Source organism: Mirounga leonina, unplaced genomic scaffold (genome assembly GCF_011800145.1).
Source record: "Mirounga leonina isolate KUSES-001 unplaced genomic scaffold, KU_Mleo_1.0 Mir_176, whole genome shotgun sequence".
Classification (NCBI taxonomy): Eukaryota; Metazoa; Chordata; class Mammalia; order Carnivora; family Phocidae; genus Mirounga; species Mirounga leonina.
In genome coordinates this window covers 11797887-11820041 of record NW_023270454.1, presented here as the reverse complement: position 1 = coordinate 11820041, position 22155 = coordinate 11797887, and positions in this window count along the sequence as shown.

Sequence of the window (22155 nt, the reverse complement as noted above, 5' to 3'; positions counted from 1 at the left end):
AAAATAAATCACTCTCTGTCTCTTCTCATCATGTGAGGGCAAAGAACATTTTTTTAAAAGACATATCTTGTAGAGAAGAGTCTCTTCTTTTCTCCTCATTATTTTAGCAACAGATCTCATTTTCTCATGGTGACTGTGGGAGTGTGACCATGTAGTTACCTACCACTGCTCATTATATTTTAGCCTAATAGGAGCAGGGATAATTTCAGCCTTGCTGCCGGGTGATTGTAAATGTGCTTATTATCTGTGACTTCTGTGAATTTGCAGGAGCACAGTGTTCCATCGCTTGTTTTGTTTGTCAGCAGGAAAAAATATTTTTTGTTTGTTTGTTCTTCTTTTTCTACCTCCTTTAGGTGTAAGGTTAGGTTGTTTGTTTGAGATTTTTTTTTTTTGCTTCTTGAAGTCAGAAAAAAATATTTTTTATGGTCCCTGTTTATGTAAATTCTAATGGAATGAGAATGCCAGATCTTGGTACAAAAAAATTGGTTGCATCAGAGATTTAAAAATGTAGCCTCCAAATTAAGAAAGTTGTAAAACTTTAATAACAGATTAGGAAAGTACATTAGCATTTTCTTTATCTCCAGAATTATGAAGGTATGCCCTTGATTCATAACAATATACTTTTATTTTTCATGTTATGTGCGTAGGATCTTATCTGTAAAATGACCATTTAAAACATTATCTTCTTAGGCTTTTTGAACTGTAATCATCTTTTAGAATTCATATAACTTCTTACATATCAAAATAGAAGTAACTTAGTACCATATGTATTTAAAGTACTCCCTTTTGGAGCTCCTGGGTGGCACAGTTGGTTAAGCTTCTGATTTGGTTTCAGCTCAGGTCGTGATCTCAGGGTCATGAGATCGAGTCCCGCATCTAGCCCCCTGTCAGGATCCATGTTCAGTGCAGAGTCTGCATAAGACTTTCTCTCCCTCTTCCCTCTGTCCCTCCACTCCTCTAAAATAAGTAAATAAAACTTTAAAAAATAAATTAATTAAATAAAGTACTCCTAGGATTTTTCTTACTTAAGCTATAAGGAGGATAATATTCCCTATTATCATTTGTTTTCAACTAAGAGTATAAATCAAAATTCTTGACTAGAATTTTAGACTTTTTAGACTTTTTTAGACTTCCAGTGAATCTGAGACTCAAGGATAAAAATCCTGCAATCTGCTGGGGTCACTGTCACATCTCCAGCCCAGAGCACAGTGCCTGGCATACAAAATTAAATTTAATTAATTAATTAATTAATTAATTAATGACCTCATATTATTTCTCCTCTGAATTTACTCAATGTCCACCAATGCTAACAAAAACACCAGGAAAATTTTAGACAGAATAAAGGCAATCTAGTGGTCACCAAATGCTAAGGAATTTAGATAGAATCAGATAGGTTAAGATAAACCCTAAGGAAGATAAATCCTCAGAACTCAGTGACACATACATTGAGATATGCAAACTTTAAAAGAAAATATGTATTTCAATCATTGTGCTTTTAAATAAAAATTCATTTCCATAAGCAAATACTCACCATTTTAGCTTCATTATGAAGCAGTATTTCTAAAATTTGGCAAAAAGATTTTGTTTTGTTTTGTTTTGGGTTTTGTTTATTTGTTTGTTTGTTTGTTTTTGCTCTCTACCTGCTTTTTTGCTGAAAGGCATTTTTCCCTTATTGAAAACTCACTCACAATATAATGTTTATTCAGGAAAATGGTCTCAGCTATTCTTGTATTTTGCAGGCACTGTGAATTCTATTTCATCAGGTTTGTTTTCATCTGTTTGGACAATATACATATAGTTATAGAGTAATAAAGAAGGAGGCCATCCAGAATGAAAACCATTTCATGTGAAGCAGCTTTCTCTACCAACAAAAAAGCCATTTCACTGCCTTGGCTCTAGACTCATTCATTTGTCATCTACACTCATTTTTGGTTTATGGCTTTGTTTCTCAGTTCATTCATCACCCAGTCACTAGTTTTATGTCTCAAAGTCTCAGTCCATTTATGTGAGTGAGCTGAGGGCCCATAAATCTGAAGAATTCTGCACCTGAGTGACTACTCCATCTCTTGGCTGTACAGGTTGAAATATTATAGTCCTTCAAGACATAAACTTTATATTTACAATGGGAAGTAGTTATGTGCACTAGTAGCTAAGCAAGTGAGAGGTCTATTGTCAGCCCAAATTTGTGCCAACATCCATTTTTCTCTAGTCTTTTGTAAGATTTCAAGAATCCCAAGTTCCAAGTTTTCTAATAACAATGCAATTTGGATTGGTTTGCTTTATATCCACCTATTTTTTTTCTTATTTCACTGTTTCCATTTAAGAACAGAAAGACAGGGGTGCCTGGGTGGCTCAGTCGGTTAAGCGACCAACTCTTGATTTCAGCTCAGGTCATGATCTCAGGATTGTGAGATTGAACCCCAGCTGGGGCTCCCCACTCAATGGGAGTCTGCTCCTCTCCCTCTGCCCCTTCCCCTGACCAGGCATGCTCTCTCTATATCTCTCGTGTATCTCTCTTCTCTCTCTCTAAAATAAATAAATAAATCTAAAAAAAAAAACAAAAAACAAAAACAGAAAGACAGTGTAATACCTCAAAATGCCTATTCCTCTCCAGTGATGAGGAAGGAGGACCCAGAGATGGAAGAGGACCCAGCAACCCTCAAACAACAACATGACACAGGAATGTCAAAGCAGGACAGCAGTGGCTACTCAGGGTCTCCCCATTCACAATGGGACACAGCCTTCTGCTTAGATGCTGTCAGCCTGCCTCACAACTTTTTCTGAGGGTTTGATGATGAAACAGGATGAGTTGCAGAAGCAGAACTGTGTAGTAAGTATATAGTAAGGGTTTTATTATAAGTAATTGGCTTTTACAGTTGTGTGGACCTTCTAAGCAAATTGAAAATCAATTAAGGTAGATGATTAGAAAAGGAAGATCAAAAGCAGACTGGAACCTCATGAGCACCAGCTGAGGCTGATTCCAAAGGCAATCAAATGGAAGAACTTAAACATGGAACTCAAATTCAAAACTCAGGGTGTGAGATTATCAAAGGCTCTGGGCTTCTTATAAAGGCTCACCTGATTGGACTAGACCCACCCAGGATAGTCTCCTTTTTGATTAATTTAAAATCAGCTGATTAGGAACTTTAATCATCTCTACAAAATCTTCACAACATTCAATGTTTGATTGAATAATTTGGAACTATAGTTCAGCCTAGCTAAATTGATCATTAAAAAGCTATCACTTCTTTTGAACTTCGTACTTCTTTTGAAAAAACATTAGCCCTCAAATTCTTGGAAGTCCATCTGATTGTAAATTCTAAGATCACTTTTTATTAATAAATATATCATATTTATTTATTTTAACTGTAAAAGGCAGTTAAAACACTCCCCATTGATTCCTGTCTGGAGGCTATACTGGGGCTAGTGTGCTAAGCTATTAAGCACCAGGGCATATTCAGATGGAGGCTGAGGACAAATAAGCTTGAAATTTTCAAATGTATTTCTGGTTTAGCTTGGTCTCTAATGATCAACAGATCATGGAAAATGACTATTAAAAAAAAAATGTCCAAGGTTTGGCCTAAGGATTTTGCCTGCTAAGAAATTCAGACCACAAGTGAACATGATCCTTTGGCTGGCAAGCCCTTCCTATAAGCCCACTATAGGTGGTTATCGCGGGCTAGCTCCACACAGCCTGGAAGCCAGACTACAACATCATGTGACCACTTATGCAGGATTTTCATACAAGAGTATCCCTTCTCACTAATGATGTTTTTCCTGTTTTGTTTTGTTTTAGGGGAGGAAAGGTTTTCCATCTCACTCCTGCTCCTGCTCCCACTCTCTCTCAATCATCTCTTTTTTTTTTTCCTTTCTTTTCAGAATGTTACAAACTGAGGTCAAGAGTGCTTTCAATCAAGTCTCCCACATGAGAAGAAAATATCCAACATGTTTGCCAGAGTTTCTTCTCTCTTTTTTTAGGAAGGAAGGAGAAATCTCCAAGGAGCTTGGAGCTAGGAAAATGAATTTAAGTAAAAATTAAAATAAATGTCAGAATGTAGGAAGGAACTACAAGAGCATGGCACGGAAGTCAACCACACCCTTTTTTTCTATTTTTTTAACCTTATGTACTAAATAAAAATAGAAGACTTGGAGGGGGGGGGGAATGTATAGGAAAAGAAACACCAGTTTGTCAAAGGAATGAGGAATGATTTTTAAAACACAGAAAACAGAACTAGAACATCTCAGATTTTTCAACTTTTCTTTACATTTTATCAAGATGCTTTTTTTAAGAAAAATTGTAAAAAGTTAGTAACTGCCACAGCAAACAGCAAGCAGTGGCACCTATTTTCTGTAGATCCTTGCTTTATATGGCACCAGAATGCTCTGCTGTGCATCTCTGCATAAACTTGCCAGAAAAAATCATGCAGATTTTAGGTCACAGTTTTGCTTTTCTCCATTTTCTTTAACAATTCAGGATTCTTACAGAAACTTTTATGATCCTTAGAGACTTGTTCAAGTAGATCAGCCTGAATGGTGCCGGGGCGTGGGTAGACGGGAGTGGTAGGGGGCAGGCAACTGTAGTAGAGGGTTGTTCAGCAATCTATGAGACACAGGTTAACTTGGTCAGTTTTGAGCATAAACTATTGCTAGATAAACTTGCTCTTTTCATCAATGTTAACAGATAGATCTTTGTTTTAAATGTGTCCTTGTGGGGTTCAAATGGGTATTCTGCAAGAATATAAAATTTAATCCCTGGGAGCCTGGGTGGCTCAGTTGGTTCAGTGACCATTGACTTCAGCTCAGGTCATGATCTCAGGGTCATAAGAGGGTCATGAGCCTCACATCAGGCTCCGTGCTCAGCAGAGTCTACTTCTCTCCCTCTCCCTCTGCCCCTCCCCTTGCACTCTCTCTCTCTCTCAAATAAATCTTTAAAAAAAAATTTATTTGATCCCAGTGATCTCCGTATCATGTAGAGTAATGTCAGGAACAATAAACCAAAGTAAAAAAATAAACATCAATCTGGACATGGAAGTTTTTCATTCCCATCTGCAGTTTTCATCAAACTCCTTTATCAGTTTCCTGCTGATTGTTATCTTAAATCTAGGGTTCTATTTACAATTTATTTTGCCTTATTGAGTCTACACTTTAAACAAGCAAAATTTCAACTGTAGCTTATTTGCTTTGATGAATCCCAGCGTCCTATGTTAAAATATAACTTGTAAGACCTGAGGATAGTGACATGACAGAACTGTGTTTTCAATTAGTGGTTTATACATATTTTACCCTGTAGATATAGATGTTATACTGCAGATTCCATTGGTTAAATGAACAATAGGATGCAAAAAATTACAGAACTAATATGTCATTTATACTTTCTATTTCAAAAGAAACTGGGGTTCAGTGGTCTTCATTTTTGGACTTCAAATAAAATTATGCTGCACTGATTTCAACTACTCTGAACAAAGTTGTCTATGTCTTCAAATACTGTCCTTCAAATACAGCTGATGATGTTAAATTCCCTTGCTTGTTTTTTGGTTCCTTATTGTAACTTTTGGTGATGAGGATAAGACCTTAATCATAAAGGACTAGACAATATAAGGCAGTGAAAGTCTATGTATTTACAAACTACAGAACTTCTGGTTCTGGGAAGATGGAGTAGGTGCACTTTTACCAATTTTTTTCACTAATTACAACTAAAATCCTTGGATGTTGTATATAAAACAATCAGAAGAAGATTCTGAAAGTTGGAGAGAAGACAGATCAGCTAGGGAGGGGGAGCCTAGCAAGGCAGAAAACATTTAGAAAATAATTGTTCTACCAGCAGGAAAAAAAATAGAAAAAATTATGGCCAGCAAAGACCCAGTGGGTATCTAGACTTACACCACTGCCAGGTTGTAACAAGGAGTTCTTAACTCCCCTCTCCCATCTTTACCATCAACTGAGTGTTATCAGGTAAGGCCAAGTAAGAAGCTTGTACTTTCATCTCTACTAGGAGGGCAACAAGAGCCTGATCCTCAGTGTCAGCGGAGACCATGCAGAAAGCCTAGATTTCTATTTCAACCCAGCAGTAACAAGGTACTTCTCCCTTTTTCTACTGTGGAGTCAACAGAGGCTTAGTGTAAATTAAGGACTTTAACTGCTGCCCAATGGTAACAAGATTCCCAAGCGCCCATGGTGTAAGTCAAGGCCAAGGAGATGAAAGGAATTTTTATCCCTCTCAGCCAGGGAAGCATCAGTGGAGGCCTAGCAGTTAACCAGAACTTCTATCCTCACCCAAAAATAATGAGAAACCCTCCCCTTGGTTGTCAAGAGTAACCAAGTGAGGAATCTGCACTTCTCACATCTGGTCGTAATGAGTCAGGCCCCTACCCTTCCTCTGCCAAAGTCGCTTCAGAGAAAGCATGCTAAAAAAGAAGATCTTGATAAGATCCAGAGACTCATACATAATATATAAAATAGCCACATTTAAGTTGAAAAGCACTTGTATACCAAAGCTAGGAAGATCGCACACTGAATGAAAAATATACAATAGATAGATGTCAGCCCTGAGATGTCAGATTGTTAGGAATATCTGACAAACAATTTAAAGCAGCATCATTAAAGTGATACAATGAGCAGTCACAATCATGCTTGAAACAAATTAAAAATAGAGATTCTCAGCAAAGAAATAGGAAGACTTGGCAAAAAGAAATATAGAAGATATAAAAAAGAACCAAATTAAACTTTTAGGACTGAAAAATACAAAAACCAAAAGGAAGAAAAATCTCAGTGATGGGCTCAACAACAGAATAGACGGAAAAGGAAAATCAGTGAACTTGACAATAAAACCATAGAAATTGCCCAATCTAAACAACAGAGAGTAAATTAAATTTTTAAAAAATCAACAGAGTCTCATAGGTGTATGGGGCTATAAAAATGATCAAATATTAATGTTATCAGAATCTTAGAAGGAAAGGAAAAAGATGGTAGGGTTGAAAACGTATTTCAGGAATTAATGGCAGAAAATTCTCCAAATTCTAAAAAGACGTAAACCTACAAATTCAAAAGGCTGACTGAACCCTTAACAAACCCAAAGAAATTCACACCAAGGACACCATAGTCAAACTTCTGAAACCTAAAAACAAAGAAAAAATACCAAAGCACTGAGAGAGAAAAATACCTTATTGATAAGGGAAGAACAAGTCAAATGACAGCAGATTCCTCATGAAAAACTATTTCACACAGAAGGAAGTAACAGAATATTTATAAATGCTGAAAGAAGAAAATGTCAACCCAGAATTCTATATCCATGAAAATATCATTCAGTAATTAAGAAGAAATCAAAATAGTTCCCTGTTTGATGAAGGAAAACCAAGATAATTTGTTGCAAGCAGAACTGCCTTAAAAGAACTGAGAAAAGGAAGTTCTCTAAATGGAAAGAGAATGATTAAAAAAAAAAAAAAAATCTAGGAACACCAGGATGGAAAAAAGAACATGGTAAGAAAAACTTGGGTAAATTCAATATATTTTCCTTTTCCTCTTGAGTTTTCAAAATTATATTTGACAGTGTAAGCAAACTTATAATACTGTCCAATGCAGTTCTAAATGTGAATACAGGAGGTATTTTAGACAATGAGTTAGAAGTGAGAGAAAGTACCTACCTAATAAATGAGTTCAACAAGGTTACAGGATACAGATCAACATACAAAAAAATCAACTATATTTCTATACTAACAATGAACACATGTACAAATGATATTCAAAATAAATACCATTAGCCGTCACTCAAAAAAAAAGTAATCCTTAGGTGTATTAAATCTAGCAAAACATGCACAGGACTCGTTTGATGAAAACTACAAAAGGCTGAGTAAATACATCAATGACAAATTAAGTAAATGAAGAGATACCATGTTCATGGACTGGAGATTTCAACATAGACAAGATATCCATTCTCTCCAAATTGATATACAAGTTTAACAAAATTACTATCAAAATCCTATCAAGATGTTTTTGCAGATATGGAAAAGCCTATTCAAGATTTATAAGAAAGGGGAAAAAAGCTAAAATAGTCAAAACAATTTTGGGAAAAAAAGAATAAAATGGAAAGAATCAGGTTTCTTAATTTAAAGATATTGTAGAACCATAGCAATTGGAATTCTGTGATATTGCTAAGGGATAGGCATATAGATAGACTGACTAGAGAAGTCAGAAATAGATGCACATAACTATGTTCAAACAATTTTTGACACAGTTACAAAGGGAATTCAATGAAGGAAAAATTGCTTTTCAACACATAATACTGGAGCATGTAAACATCTATAGGCATAAAAAAAAACAAAAAACTTTGAACTAAGTCTCACAATTTATACAAAAATAAACTTACAACACATCACAGGCTTAAATACAAAGCTATAAACCTTTTAGAGGAAAAAAGTGGAGAAAATCTTCAGATCTAAGTGTACGAAAAGATTTCTTTAACTTAAATACTAGAAATAAAATCCTTATAAGGAAAATGTGCTTAATTGGAGATCAACAAAAATAAATAAATAAGTAAGTAAGTAAATAAATAAATAAATAAATACTCAAACAACAGTAAGAATAAAAACAATCCAATGAGAAGTAGGCAAATTTCATGAAAGACATTTCACTGAAGAGGCTATACAGAGGACAAATAAGCATATGCCAAAAGCTCAACATCATCAGCCATGAGGGAATTGCTTACTAAAACAACAGTGGGATATCACTACACACCTGTCAGACTAGGACTAAAATAAAAAATAGTGACAACACAAAATGCTGGTAAGGATATAGAGAAACTGGATCACTCATCTATGGCTGGTAGGAATATAAAATTGTACAGCCACTCTGTCATTATGCTCATTTTAAGTTTAAGGAAATAGGACCAGATTGAGAGAAATTGTCCAAAGTGAAACAGCTACTAAATGACTAAGTTTATGGGAGAGCAAAGATCTTAAAATCCCTAGCCAAGAGTATACGAGGAACTACCAGTGGTTCCCTGAAAATGTCTCAGGACCATCAATGTAGATAAGTAGAGCCTTTAATAAGAGAGACTCTTGGAACTCAAGCTCCATTTCAAAGACATCAGTACTTTAAAAAAATATATGTATTATATAATGGGTTCTGTATAATATTTGAATAAAAGATTTACTGCTGAAAATATACTACACTATTGTGTACTAATGAAAAGCAGCTGTTTTTTGAGATTCCTATACTGGGAAGTTTTATTCCAGCAAAAGTAATAGGCATGTCAAGAACCCTGCTTTGTGATGATATGATACTTTATGTGGAAAACCCAAAAGACTCCACCCCAAAACTGCTAGAACTCATACAGGAATTCAGTAAAGTGGCAGGATATAAAATCAATACACAGAAATCATTGGCATTCCTATACACCAACAAGACAGAAGAAAGAGAAATTAAGGAGTTGATCCCATTTACAATTGCACCCAAAACCATAAGATACTTAGGAATAAATCTAACCAAAGAGGCAAAGAATCTATACTCAGAAAACTATAGAATACTCATGAAAGAAATTGAGGAAGACACAAAGAAATGGAAAAACATTCCATGCTCATGGATTGGAAGAACAAATATTGTGAAAATGTCTATGCTACCTAGAGCAATCTACACATTTAATGCAATCTCCACCAAAATAACAACTTTTTTCAAAGAAATGGAACAAATAATCCTAAAATTTGTATGGAACCGGAAAAGATCCTGAATAGCCAGAGGAATGTTGAAAAAGAAAAGCAAAGCTGGTGGCATCACAATTCTGGACTTCAAGCTCTATTTCAAAGCTGTCACCATCAAGACAGTATGGTACTGGCACAGAAACAGACACATAGATCAATGGAACAGAATAGAGAGCCCAGAAATGGACCCTCAACTCTATCTTCTAATCTTCGACAAAGCAGGAAAGAATGTCCAATGGAAAAAAGACAGTCTCTTCAACAAATGGTGTTGGCAAAATTGGACAGCCACATACAGAAGAATAAAACTGGACTATTTCCTTACACCACACACAAAAATAGACCTAAAATAGATGAAAGACCTCAATGTGAGAACAGGAGTCCATCAAAATCCTAGAGGAGAACACAGGCAGCAACCTCTTTGACCTCAGCCACAGCAACGTCTTCCTAGAAACATCCACCAAAGGCAAGGGAAGCAAGGGCAAAATTGAACTGTTGGGACTTCTTCAAGATAAAAACTTCTGCACAGCAAAGGAAACAATCAACAAAACCAAAAGACAACCGACAGAATGGGAGAAGATATTTGCAAATGACATCTCAGATAAAGGGCTAGTATCCAATATCTATAAAGAACTTATTAAACTCAACACCCAAAGAACAAATAATCCAATCAAGAAATGGGCAGAAGACATGAACAGACATTTCTCCAAAGAAGACATCCAAATGGCCAACAGACACATGAAAAGTGCTCAACATTGCTCAGCATCAGGGAAATCCAAATCAAAACCTCAGTGAGATACCACCTCACACCAGTCAGAATGGCTAAAATTAACAAGTCAGGAAACGACAGACGTTGGCAGGGATGCGGAGAAAGGGGAACCCTCCTACACTGTCGGTGGGAATGCAAGCTGGTGCAGCCACTCTGGAAAACAGTATGGAGGTTCCTCAAAAAGTTGAAAATAGAGCTACCATATGACCCAGCAATTGCACTACTGGGTATTTACCCCAAAGATACAAATGTAGGGATCTGAAGGGGCACGTGTACTCCAATGTGTATAGCAGCAATGTCCACAATAGCCAAACTATGGAAAGAGCCAAGATGTCCATCAACAGATGAACGGATAGAGAAGATGTGGTATATACACAATGGAATATTATGCAGCCATCAAAAAAACGAAATCTTGCCATTTGCAACGATGTTGATGGAACTAGAGGGTATTATGCTAAGCGAAATAAGTCAAACAGAGAAAGACAAGTATCATATGATCTCACTGATATGAGGAATTTTTAATCTCAGGAAACAAACTGAGGGTTGCCGGAGTGGTGGGGGGTGGGAGGAATGGGGTGGCTGGGTGATAGACATTGGGGAGGGTATGTGCTATGGTGAGTGCTGTGAATTGTGTAAGACTGTTGAATCACAGTCCTGTACCTCTGAAACAAATAATACATTATATGGTAAAAAAAAAAAAAAAGAAGAAGATAGCAGGAGGGGAAGAATGAAGGGGGGGAAATCGGAGGGGGAGACGAACCATGAGAGACGATGGACTCTGAAAAACAAACTGAGGGTTCTAGAGGGGAGGGGGTGGGGGGCTGGGTTAGCCTGGTGGTGGGTATTAAAGAGGGCACGTATTGCATGGAGCACTGGGTGTTATATGCAAACAATGAATCATGGAACACTACATCAAAAACTAAAGATGTAATGTATGGTGACTAACACAACATAATAAAATAAAATTAATTAAAAAGTCAGTGTGGAATAGGTAATAAGAATGGTGGCATACAGTGTAATTCCAGGGCTTGAAAAATTGTGCAGCACACTTCCTATTAGTAATAAATTGTGGTTCGTTAAGGATGAAAAAAAAAAGAACCCTGCTTTGTTGTTGACAGTTTGCTTCCCAAACACATGTCACAATGAAGGGCTCACTACAACTGATCAGCCATGGTGACGAAACACTGGCATCAAGTCAGCCATTTGGGGACCAAGTGCACATCACATATGTCCCACTCATAATGTACATCTACCCATTTGCCTTTTCACTGAACTTTAACCTTTATAACAAGGAGCAGCCTCCAATACACACACACACATAAATTTATAGCAGGCAAACAAAGAACTCTGTTCTACAAGCATATTTGCAGTCAGGCTCCACAGTATATGAAGTTCACAGTACATAAAGTGTATTAAGTTCAATGAGACCAGTTTCTTTCCAAGGCAATTTAAAAATGTTTCCGGATGCCTGGATGGCTCAGTCAGTTAAGCATTGGACTCTTGATTTTTGCTCAGGTCATGATCTCAGGGTTGTGAGCCCCACATTGGGCTCTATGCTGGGCATAGAGTCTGCTTAGGATTCCCTCTCCCTCCCCATCTGCCCCTCCCTCTTCTCTCTCTCTCTTGAAAAATATGTTTAGTAATAATTATAACTACTATTTGTTAAGCACTTACTTTGTGCCAAACATTGTTCCAAGCACTTTAAATGTACTAAGATATTTAGTTCTTACAATAACCCTAAGGGGTAAGTACTATTAACATTTATTTTTTACCATTGAGGAAATTGAAGGAAGGAGAGGTTAGTAAATGTTCTCAGCTCTTGGGAACAGATTTTCAAACCCAGACAATCTAATACCAGAGTCCGTAATCTCAACCATGGGACTAAGGCAAGAGAATGCCTTTCAAAATTCATTAGACTTAATTAGAATGAGGTTCAAAACTGTTGCAACAATTAAAAATCACCTGTTATTATGTAACCTTATTTACAGGATAGCTAATGAAGCACAATCATCAGATGACACAGGACACATACTGTGATTTTTGTAATAGTGCATATCAAGATCAGTGGATGCAAATGCAAGGAGATTTGGCTTATAGTAGATAAACAACTAGTTTAAAAGAAGAATCAACAATAACATTGCTACACTAGAAAGAAACCTAGTGTTGCAGGGTTCTTGTCTCACGGAGGTGAAGAATGAACCTCAGGGACACAAAAGGGTGAAGTGAAATGAAAGCTTATTAAGTGAGGGTGAAAACAGAAAGGAAAGAGAAAGCTCTCTAGAGTGAGAGGGGTCCCGAATGGGTTGCTACCGGGGGTTTTTAGAGCCAGTCTTTTATCAAAAACTTCACCGGGGAGCTTGTGGCCTTGAGATTCATGTGCCATCTTGGTTTGAGCAAGAACTATTGATAACATCCTTAATAACTTATTTCTTTGAGGTTTGGTTGTTTTCTGTGATTACACCATAGTCACCCAAGAAAAATACTCCCTAATATCCGGGGCCAAGTGGTCTGATCTAGTCCCTCATCTCTTGTTCAATCTGGCTCAGCTCTTTTGCTGGCCAGGAAGAGTTTCAGAGCCTAGTCAGGGGCCCCCTATCTCTCCCTGCCTATACCTGCACCCTTTCTTTACTCACTATCATGCTTCAAGTGACTCCCACACCTCATTCTCAGTAGGTTTGGCCTCAATAAAGAATGCTTTCCATTGTTGTTCAGTTCTCTGCCTGTTTAATATCTTCTGAGCATATCCCTCCACGAACATGTTTTTGGAAAATAAATGTAACTAATGGATTAATGACCATAATTAAAATTAATAGCAACAACTGGTCTCTACTGAATGTTTATTAGTGCCAGGATTAATTGAAAGTGTTACCTAATTTAATCCTAATGAGAATTTTAGGGAGTACATACCATTATTTTCTACTCTATTTTGTGGATGAACTTTTCCAAAATTTTCAGAGTAAATAATTCCTCCAAGATGAGAAATCTAATAAGCAGTAGGCCATAAATTCCGTGATCTAACAATGGCATTTGTGATTTTGAGTGCTGTTTCTTAACTGTCACCTTCTATTCTTCTCCCGAAACCCCTCACAACACATTGCTATGACCAGTCCACCAAATACAAACCCACACAAACAAGTCCACTTTGTACAAACACCATTTTTATGTAAGGTTTTGATCTAGGTAGTGTGTTTAATTAAAAAAAAAAGTCAACCAGTATCAGATTTTTCTTTAAATATACATTTACTCCAGTGAGGGACATAAATAACCACAGAAGACCATTAGTCCTTGACAACCGCAGTTTTTACTATTCATACAGAGCTCCAAAAGTTCATGATGTGTAACCCTTTTTTTTTTTTTTTTGGCTCTATTCCAACACATTAAAACTGGGTTCTCTGACATTAATTTGTGTGTATGAAGCACTCAGATAGTTCGGAAACCTAACTGTCCTTCTACCATATGCATCTCAATTAGGGGGCTCTCTTGAAAAAAAAAAGATCCAAAGAAAATCAGCTACTACTGCTGTGATTGAAGGGCAGAAAAAGTAGAGATGTCTAAAAAAGCTTTCCCACCTCCACCCTTTACCATGGATTAGAAGTTTGAAAAAAAGTGACAAACAGTAAATTGATTAAGAATATGGATATCCTCCAGGGCACCTGGGTGGTCAGACTCTTGATTTCAGCTCAGGTCATGATCTCAGGGTCATGAGATCAAGCCCCAAGTGGGATCCAAGATGGGCACGGAGCCTGCTTAAGATTCTCCCTCTCCCTCTGCCCTCCCTGCCGCCCCGCACTTGCTCACGTGCATGATCTCTCAAAAAAAAAGAATAGGGATATCTTCCATTATCCTACTATGTGGCAACAAGAAGAAAGAAAATTTATAAAGGAGTGTCTTCAATTACTACAGCTGTGAAAGAAAAAAATATAAGCTAAATTGTGTTTATACATTTCATGACTTTTAAAGCCTTGGGATGTACTTTTCCTGAATGTCAAATGTCATTCACAGAAAGAGGTTTTTTTAAAAGTGATACAATGTGCTAAAGGATCATACAAGATAAAAAAGATACTTCTGACTCAGGAGAAATCTAGAAAAACCACAGAAGGGAAGTACAATTTGAGCTGACCTTTAAAGATAAAAGAATTTTGACAGAAGTAGAAGTTTCAATGGTTTATTTGTTTTGTGGGAGTACAATTCCAGAGTGTTAATAAAGATACTATTCTTCAGAGGCTGAAATAATGGAAAATAAGAGTAAGCAAATGAATCAAAATCAAATCAGTCTATGCCATAAAGAGCAATAAAACTAATTTAATGAACTCTGCCAAGGAGTGATCAGTAAGCCAGTTATGAAACAAGAGACTTCCCCAAAGACTCCCAACAAATAAAATAAGTTCAGTGAACTAGAGAATGTCACCACAGATTAAAGACACCTTTTGTGTTATTGGTAGATATTGGTAGATATCTGTCTATAAAAGAAACACACACCACGAAACAAAAAGCTATTCAATTATTTTAGAGATGAATGAAATTGAAAATAAAATGCTTAGTATATACATCTTCCCCAACTTACATTAAAATCAAACTAATTGTTGGAATTTTGATTTTCATTTTGTCTCTTTGTGTGCCTTAGAATTAGGGATAATAAACGAAGGAAATACACCACAGGGAAAATCATTTTGTACATGGAGGTAAACAGTCAAGAGTTCATTTCAGCATGTTAACTGTGGATGTGGTTAGGGGTAGAGGAAGGTTTTAGTGAACAGGTAGCTCTGAAATCAATCGCAAAATAAGCTACCATAAATCCTGTGTAAAACAGAGGCTCTCCACACACATCGCCCCTCTTTATTGTCCATCCACAACAAGCTGCTCTCATGAGAGCTACTGAGAATAAAATCTAAGCTGTTAAGGAATGGGTTCAGTCAGAACAGGAAGAAGGAACAAGACGATTAATGAAGAAGCAACTTGGCAGAGCTGACCCCAGAGGATAATTGTTGGAGACGGCTCTTCCTTTCTGGTAGGCTTCACACTCCAAGATAGTCCCCAGCTGATGCTGAAGAAGAAAATTGCATCATATTTTTTGACAAGTCCTTCCTGTAGCTATGACCCGACAGAGGCTCCAGTTTCCTTGTCAGAGTCAAATGTGCTTATTTACTTTAAAAAAAATACAACACACATTTCCATGACTACAGTGTTAATTTATTTCTTATAATTGATCTTGAGATGTTTCTGACCCTTTCACTATAAAGATCAGATCTATCTTTGACATTTAGATTTGCCAACACTAAAAATGAATAGTTAATGTAAGTAAACAATTTTCTCTTCATTTCTTTCCATTGACATTTTACTTGTGTAATCACCAAGTTGAACAATCAAGCTAATTTTAGTCACCGCCAGCCCTGTAGCCAGACTTCTCCAGGCCCTCCCCAGGGACTTTATCATATTCTTACTCATCCTTGAGTTGGTGGTAAACAACTTTTTTCAATAAAGTTTCTTACAGCAGAGCTTTTGAAAACTTCTTACCTATTCCACAGACCTCCTCCTTCTGGTAAATATCAACATTTGGGAAGAAAGATAGTGTCTGGCTAGGGGGATAACAATAGCCTGACCATACTTCCCTCTAAGAATCAGAGTGTGCTGGTCGGTCCAGCTCAAGCTTTTTGGCCCCCTCCTTTGTCATTGCTCATAATGACCCTTTTGGGTTTCTTCCTCACAAGCTGCTTTTCCTGTCCCACAGTATGACTTTTCTAAGGGCCTCATCTATTCAAGTGTGAACCCCTGTTGTGGAAGCGCCTTAAACTCATAAATTTGGACATGTGTTGGGACCTCTGTATTTGCATGTTTGAACTCTCCATGACCACTACACATTTTTTTCAAAACATATTCTGACAGATATGAAGCTCATCTACCTATTGCAATCTGTGGTCCTCTAGGAGGGCTGTTGATTAAATCCTTAGATTGACACAGACCAGCAAATATACCCAGTCAAATCTGTGAAGGCTGGAACATTCCTGGTGAAGCTTTCTGAAAATGGCAAGTTTGAGGTCAGAAACTGCATATAAAATTTCCCCAGTTCCTCAAAATGACTGACTCTAATAATTATCCCTTCTAATTCAGCAACGTTGAGTTTTGCAATTACTAATTCTTCTGACCCAAACCTGACCCTTCTAGTACTCAACGTTATTAAAATAACCCCTCAGCAGGAGGTACATCTTAGTCTAAAAATGAGGTGGTAATCAAGAGAAAACTAGGAGACCAAAGGCCAACAGGGTTCGCAAAGCTCAATTAGGTCCATAAGTTGTGGAAGCAAATCAGAGCAGTCTGAAGCCATCCAATAAGATTCAGCACATAAAGAGCATTGTTCATTTTCTATTCCCATACTGTGTTCCCAAAGTTTATACCTCTATTGTAATAATGCTCCACTCTGGTATCCACCCCTCTCTAGCCAAAGGTATTCTATTTTTCTCATAGAAAATATTTTTCCAATTCCTGTGTGCTTAGCTCTTCCATATTGTTTAGATTGATTTTAATTTCTGGATCTACCTATCTATATTTCCCTTCCTTTTGATCTGAATTTACTCAATATCTACTCTTATACACCAGGCACATGGGAAATCATAATGAAAATACAGACATTGTGACTGCCCTCAATATTACATCTACCACCTAACAGACAACACCAGTAAGTCACAGACAATTGTTAATAACTACTGTAATGAAGGACACCATCACATAGAGCATGACGACATATAGAATGACGTAAGTAGTACCTAACCTGAACTTGTTGCATCAGCAACTCCTTATGAAAAGGACTAATTGATGCTTTCAATGTCCTTGGACCCTAATGTGAATTCTCCCTCTTAAAGTACTTAAACAAGTAGTTTAAATTGATGGGATGAACATCAGAGTGTATGTGTAGCTATTATTACAGTGACAGGAAACAAGAATCGCCCTCTGCCCTTGACAATTCCACCACAGCTTGCTGGGAACAATATTTTTTCCTGTTTATATGGTGTGATGGTTCATTTTGTGTGTCATCTTGACTGCGCCATAGACAGTTGACCAAACAGTATTCTAGGTGTGTCTGTGAGGGAACCCTGACTAGTACACGTGGTTCTGTTAAGATGTAATGGTGTGTTCTGTCCTGCCTCTAAGGTAGTCTATACCTTCTGGAGGATGCAAAATATTTTTATGATCATATTTCTATTCCCTAACCTCTCTTCCCATTGAGCAGTATGTTTTATCTGAATAATTTTATTAAGGAAAATATACCCACCACACTACTTGACTGCTTTTTTGCTCTGACACAAACAGAATTCTGTACCCCAAATGAAAGCAATTAGATGGGTCTTTGTTTTGGTCATACAGCATCTGTCATATTTATTTTCAACCACACATCACAAGCCAAAATATCCTTTTGTTTTAGGCAGCCAAGATCGGAAAGATAATCAGTAGCAAGATCAGAAAAACTGAATCCTGTTGTGACATAATGATAATTACATGAGACTGAATTATACTCTCTATATAAATATTTAATAATAAATATTCCTGATCCATTGCTGCTGGGGAAAAAATTATCTAGAAAACAATTTTTTAACATTTTTAGAAATTGCAACTATATTTGTAACACTCAGTTTTTTTTCTTTTTTAAACTTTTTTCCAGTTTTATTGAGAAATAATTGACATATATTACAGTATAAGTTTAAGGCATACAGCATCATGTTTTGATTTACATATATTGTGAAATAAATGATTACGACAATAGGTTCAGCTAACATCCATCTTCTCATACGGATAAAATAAAAAGAAAAGGAAATTTTTTCTCCTTTTGATGAGAACTCTCAGAATTTACTCTCTTGCCATTTGCAATGATGTGGATGGAACTGGAGGGTATTATGCTGAGCGAAATAACTCAATCAGAGAAAGACATGTATCATATGATCTCACTGATATGAGGAATTCTTAATCTCAGGAAACAAACTGAGGGTTGCTGGAGTGGTGGGGGTGGGAGGGATGGAGTGGCTGCATGATAGACACTGGGGAAGGTGTGTGCTATGGTGAGCATTGTGAATTGTGTAAGACTGTTGAATCACAGACCTGTACCTCTGAAACAAATAATACATTATATGTTAAAAAAAAAGAAGAAGAAGATAGCAGGAAGGGAAAACTGAAGGGGGGGAAATCGGAGGGGGAGACGAACCATGAGAGACTATGGACTCCGAGAAACAAACTGAGGGTTCTAGAGGGGAGGGAGGTGGGGGGATGGGTTAGCCTGGTGATGGGTATTAAGGAGGGCACGTTCTGCATGGAGCACTGGGTGTTATACGCAAACAATGAATCATAGAACACTACATCAAAAACTAATGATGTAATGTATGGTGATTAACATAACATGATTAAAAAAAAAATTTACTCTCTTAATACCTTTCCTATATATCCCAGAGCAGTGGCGGCTCCAGTCATCATGTTGTATATGACATCCTGAGTACTTACTTACCTTCTAACTGGAAGTTTGACCACCTTCCTCCAATTTTTTTTTTAACTTTTAAAGGATTTCAGCTGCATCTATTTGTTTTGTTTCCAAGTAAACAGTAATGCTGGCCTTTTCCATTCATGGACTTTTATAAAAAATGAAATGAAATAATGAAATGAAATGAAATGAAATGAAATAATGAAATGAAATGATGAAAGGAAATGAAATAATGAAATGAAATGAAATAAATATAGTATCCCTGGAAGGCATGCAGACAACTAGCTCCTATGATTCCTGTCTTCAGAACACAATTCCTAGAGGTGAAATGGATTCTGTCAAACAAGAGAAAGTTTGCATCTATATTACCTTTCTTTTACATAAGAAAGCTTTGCCAGTGTTTATCCTTACAGTGGAGACTTTTTCCTAAGAAAAGTTTTGTATAGATGATAAACTGTCATTTTGACCATACTTCAGTCCACCTACATCAAATTTAAGTGGCTTTCGATTATTCCACATCCTGACTCGTGACCTACTTCTGTGCTCTTGCTGCCTCTCCTGAATGGAAAACACCTAGTACCAAAGGAGGACACACTAGAAAAGAGAATAGGAACGTGCATATGTTCATTAGCATTGAATTCTTTATGCTTACGTAAGTCATTAATTCATGAGTCCTGAATTTACTTGTGCCTTTAGTATGAGAACTCAAGATTCATCTTATGAAGGAAAGACCTAAGAAGCAAGGCTTACTAACTTTTAAAATAAATTTATACTTTCAAGTGTAAAGTCTGTTGAATTTTCAGTCTAGATATTCGCTGAACTGGAGCAAATATCTGCATATTAAATTGAGACAGCGGTGCAAAAATAGTAAGTTATTTTTCTCTTTCTTTCTAAGAACTTTAGATATTTTTGTATTCCAAAATGCACTTTTCATGTATACATGCAAATGTAACTAATATTGCCAAACTATATGCATTCTCTCTATGTTCAAAGCCTTATAACACTAAAACCCAAAGGTAAAGAAGCAAGCATGTATTATTTTAATAGTATTTTTAAAGCTACTCTCTGGAACCAACACATAAAATTCAGAATGCATCCCCACCTTGAAAAAGAATGAATAAAAATAAATGACAAAAATAAAATTCATGAAATAAAAGTGTAAATGGACTTTCAGCTTTAACAGTCAAAGGTTTGTTTATAGGGTGATGTTCAGTGATCCAGAAAAACCTGGCTAGAAGCTAATCCCCTGTGTTGCACTCATCTCTTTTTACCCTTTCCAGAAGCAGCTCAATAGGTTACAATTATTTACCTACTGGAGATGCAAACAAAAGCCTGTGTCAAGTGGCAAAGCAGTCTTGCCTTCAAGAATGACAAATCAGAACAACTGCTGCTAGTACCACGGTGGGCCAGGTATCTCTTCTCAGCACTAATTCAGAGGCATTCCCTTTGCAAGCAGGGAAGAGTTTGGTTTGCTTTAAGGAGACCTGCTATTACTAATACACATAAGCACCTTATGACAATCTCCATTCTTATCTGGCCAACAGTATGCAACTAGATTCTCCATTTCAACAAATATCCCTTGGCACAACTGTGTTCATTTTAAGCTCTTTTTTTTAATCTCACCAGCTTTTCATTTTCCATTTCAGTCTGTGTTTCATACTGACTTGCCAGATAGCCACCTGTCTAATATTTGGGAGGATTAGGGAGTACTTTGAGATTCCATACTCTCTGAGGTTATAATGGCTACAAATAACACTAACTGAGTTACTCATCTTGGAGCTGAGTAGTATCGGGTACTGGGTGATGCAAAGAGAGACTTGTCGTTTATGTTTGACCTTAACATTTGTCACTCATTTTGCAAAAATCTTGTTTCTTGCTCATACTATAAGATGTTCTTTCCAAGAATTTGAACTTCAGTTGGAGCTGTTTCTGACAGTGTGGCCAATCCAGGTAACATTATGCCTGTATAAATAGCAGATGCAGGGAGAGGGAAGGATAGGCAGTATTTAATAACAAGTCATCACTCATGTGGTGGGAATCCCTGAAGGTGAAAACAAATATGTAACACAGAAAGAGAAATGGACGTTAGTGTATTATCTTGTAAAACACTTTGCACTTCCAAAAAGGAAGGAAGGAAAGAAGGAAGAAAATGGAAGGAAGGAAGGAAGGAAGGAAGGAAGGAAGGAAGGAAGGAAGGAAGGAAAGAAGAAAGGAAGGAAGGAAGGAGGGAGGGAGGGAGGGAGGAAAGAGAGAGAAGGAGAGAAACAGAAAAAGAAAGAAAAGAAAAACTTTGAAAATAAACATGGTATAGGGATAAATCTTACATCTTGTTTCTATACAGCACAGATATGGAAGTTCTTACAAAGAAATTTCCTACTACATATCTACTTTAAAATAATGATTGGGAAAAAAACAAGGCAAACTGATTTTGTGAGAAACAAAAATTAACCTGGATCCTACAACAGAACGCTCGAATCTAATCCTTAGTAATTTATAACAATTATCCATGGTCTTCAATATCTTTTAAATGAATTTCAAAATTCTAATTAGGTTCAAAGGAATCTCCAAATAAACAGCATTATTTCAACATTTGATAAAATGGTTAGTGGATTGTCTGAAAGCAATGTGGACACCAGAAAAGTAAAACATAACTTGATCTTAGAAATATTTGAGAAGATTCTCTTACAAAATACTGATGGGAATATATGGGTTACATATTAATAATCAGGGATTTCTTAAGCAATACCATCCCTGAGTTGCTACACAGTAAGGAAATGTTTAGCAAGGTTAGATTAAAAATTAACATGGTTGGAGTGGAGGGGAGAGTACAGGGAAGAAACATTTTAGCTGAGTTCTGAATGACAAAAAGCCAGTCATGCCAAAATCTAGAGAAGAACACTTCAAGCATGAGGGAACACTCCGGAATTGGGCAAAGTTCCATGTGTTAATGAGGGCTTGGATTACACAGGTGTACCCATTTGTCAAAATACAGGGATATTTCTGATTTTTTTCCTGCTGGTCTGACTAATGAATGAGTGACTGTTGGTTCATTTATTGTCTGTCTTTCCCACTAGAGTGTAAATCTTGTGAGAACAGAGACCTTAACTGGCTTCTTCACCGCTGTACCTTCAGCAGCTAACACAGAGGTGATAACATTCAATAAATACTTATTGAATGAATAAAACTCAATTCAAGGTATTATATGTTAACATTTTATATAAATGTCTCTAATCTGT